General features: G+C 54.3%; 1 long non-coding RNA gene across 1 annotated transcript; it reads left to right on the top strand.

Annotated features, from left to right (window-relative positions):
- The first annotated feature begins 6 nt into the window (after positions 1–6).
- Positions 7–1,989, top strand: LOC120859909. Its single transcript, XR_005720182.1, has 2 exons — positions 7–293; positions 647–1,989. It is a non-coding gene; the product is annotated as an uncharacterized LOC120859909 (long non-coding RNA).
- Positions 1,990–3,214: the final 1,225 nt, after the last annotated feature.

Below are 3,214 nucleotides of genomic sequence, written 5' to 3' on the forward strand. Positions count from 1 at the left end.
GAAGGTCTGTGAGCGCTGGGAAGTTGGGCAGCCCAGTGGATCTTTAGAGGTTAGATTGGCTGAGCAGGTTCCCATTGAATCTGAGGAGGGAATCTAGGCTTTAGGGGAAGAGGAGTTGGGTGAGTAGCTTCTGAGAGAAAAGAGAGAGTTGACAATCGAATCTGTGGGGATCTGGGAGGTAAATTTGGAGTGTTTCAGCTTGGGGAGAGCCGGGGATGGAACACATTTGGAGAACAGGGGAAGAGTTGGGACCTGTCTCAGTTGTTCCACAAACAAGGAGCCCTGGTTTTCCGGTGAGCTTTGCTGTGAGGATGTCGTGGAAAGGCCGTTTTCCCCCTCTGTTTCCCTTGGTCCTCCCTGGGTCTGGCGCGGGAGTATGGAAGAAGTGTTAGAGTAGGAGTGAGGTCAGGAAGCTAGTTCTCAGGGCTCCTGGAGGAGCCAGGCAGGCTGCTTCAGGAAGAGGGTGGCCTTGCCTAGAGGGAGGGGGGTTCCCCTGGCCCCCCGCAGGAGGGTCACCTCCTTGTTCCTTGTCTCCCTGGGTAGGAAGCCAAGCTCTGGCTGCCTAGGAGTGGGGGCAGAGGTGCCAGGAGTCTCGCCGGCCAGGGTTCTGGTGGGACCCCCTGACCTTGCCACCCTCTACCCACAGCCCTCGGCGTTGCTGACGCCCCCAGTGTCGTTGAGCACCCGGGAGCCAGAGGGCCAGAGCGTGCTGATGCCGAACCTGCTGCCGCCCCTGCTGGGCCTCTCTGCGAACTGAGTGCGGGGACTGCCACTTCTGCCGAGACATGAAATTCGGGGGTCCCGGGTACACGAAGCAGTCGTGTCTGCTTCAGCAGTGCACTGCCGTGAGTTCTGCCCCTGCTGCAGGGGGGCACCCTTCCCCAGCTGACCTCAGCACCTATCTGGGGAGCTGGGGGTGACTCCATCGAGGGTCAGGTAAAGTTGCCATAGATTCACTCGTTCGTTCACCGGCTGGTTCACATATCTGCCAGGCCCATTTCTGTCCTCAGCGTCAAACTGGGGCCAATGTTAGGGTCCACAGAAAAATCCCTCCCACACCCTACTTCAGGCCTTTCCCAACTTTCAGAGGCAGAGACCCACAGAAAGCTCGGGCCCCCTTGGACACCCTCCCCAGAGCCAAGAATGGGTCTTTGCTTTCTTCGGCCTCCTCTTGACCTGTGAGAGGGGCCTCGGATTTGAAGCTAGTCTTACCCACTGTGTGACCTTGAGCAAATCACTGTGACCCTCAAGGTACCTCCTCCGTGAAATGTTTCCTTTGTTGAGTTGTAAAGGTCAAACAGCATAGATAAGAAGGTACCTGCTGCCAGGCTCAGCACACAGTAGGTATCCAAGAACCATGGGGTTGTGCTCGCCTTCCTCATCCTTAGTGCTCCCCAGGGCTCCCGAGAGTGGGCCTTTCCCAGTAGCCTGGCGGTGCCCTCCCGGCCGTCTCCGTCTGTCCCCATCTCTGTCAGCGTCTCTCTGTCCTCCGACTGCTTCCATCTCTCTGTTTTCTTTGGACGCTTCTCCATCTCTTTTTCTCTCTGGGTCCTTCTTGTCTCCCTCTACGACTTCCCGTATCTGTCATGTCCTTGCTCCCCCGAGTTTCTCCACCGCTTGCGTCTGCCTCTCTGAGCATCTCTTTGTCTTCCCGTCTCCTGTTTCCTCTTGGCCCGCTGTAGCCTGTGCATATCTCCACCTCATCTCCAGGAAGGGACACCTGTCACTCTGTTTGCCTCTGTCCTTCTCCCTGTCGTGTCCTGGCCAGGAACACGCCTGCTGGCCCTGTGGTGGAAGGGCTACTCCAGACAAATTTCAGCCACCTTTGCCCAGGGTCACTCCACCTGCTGCTCTCCCCGTCCCCCATCCCACCCCTGTGGCCCTGCTGCCTCTCCCTTTGATGCCCTCCACCCCTTCCCCTCCCTCTGCCCTAATCCACACCTTCCCTTCTCCTCAAGTCAGGTTTATGGAGACCAAAAAAAAAAAAAATCTCACCCCTTTGAAGAGTTTTATGTACAGGAATAAATTAATTTTTTGTAAATAAAGTGTTTAACAAGAACATTGAATTTACCAGTATATACAGTCATTGACAATAGGGAAACACATTTAACGAGAATAAGATCCTTGGAGTATGGCCTGGTCCCTCCAGCCATCCGCAAAAGCCACACTATAAATAGGAGCTTCAGGAGAGCCCAGGCCCAGAATGCCATCTGTCATCCCAAAGTGGATGTGACCTGAGCAAGAAACAGATGTGACTCGTGTCCTTAGCTTTTCAAGAGTCAGACATCCATTGAATAGAATTGAAGCACTGTAAGATGGGAAGTTGGAGCAGTGGCCACACTCAGAGAGGTAGTCTAGAGCAGGAAGTGAACTCCAGAAAAAAGGGAGGCCTCGTTGCTCAGAAAGTCCATATCTTCATGCCGGAAGTGAGGTCGATAGAGACAAGAAGGCTGTCCCTGGACCTCTTCTAAATGACAGGAAGGGGACCAACTGTACTCCCCCTGTAGAGTGGGAAGTGAAAGTGAAAAGTGTTCCTCACTCGGGCGCATCCCACTCTTGTGACCCCATGGACTGTAAGTGAAACCTCTTCAAAGAGGTATTTCTTTCCACCCAGGAAGTGAGCCACCAGTACCACTGGAATGGGAATTCATGAGCTGCTGTCCATGGAGTCCCGCCCAGATCTGGAAGGGAGGCCACAGGACCTGGGCAGGAAGGCCCAGGCATAAGGACTAGAGGCCTGGTCCCCAGGAAATGTTCCCAGATACATGGTACACAAGCCTGCTAGACAACAAGGCAGAAAAGAATCCCTGGTGAGAAAAAACAAAACAGGAAAGAATCAGCTGTGAAAGGGAAAGGGTTGCAGCCTCTAAGAGGAAATCTCACCTCCTCTATTGAGAGTATTTGTCCTTGAGCTCACCCAAGAAAGTCACAGCTCGGTCTGTCCAAAAGCCGAAGTCCCGAATTATTACATACCCTCGACACCTCTTCTGGAAAGCTGTGTCCCCTAAGGGGACATTACTGAGGTGGGTGTTTGCTGGGGTGTGGTCACGCCCAGGGCAGTCATGAAGCCAGCCAAGTTGCCCGCTAGGCCTTTGGCCTTGAGTCTTGCTTCCCAAAGCTGATCCTCCACGATGGAATTGCCATGGTTGAGGTCATCCTGATCAAGCATCGCAAGCAGGAGGTGCTGGCTGAAGGACCAGAAGGCCTCCTGGAT

The sequence above is a fragment of the Oryx dammah genome, unplaced genomic scaffold (assembly GCF_014754425.2).
Source record: "Oryx dammah isolate SB20612 unplaced genomic scaffold, SCBI_Odam_1.1 HiC_scaffold_4397, whole genome shotgun sequence".
Lineage (NCBI taxonomy): Eukaryota > Metazoa > Chordata > Mammalia > Artiodactyla > Bovidae > Oryx > Oryx dammah.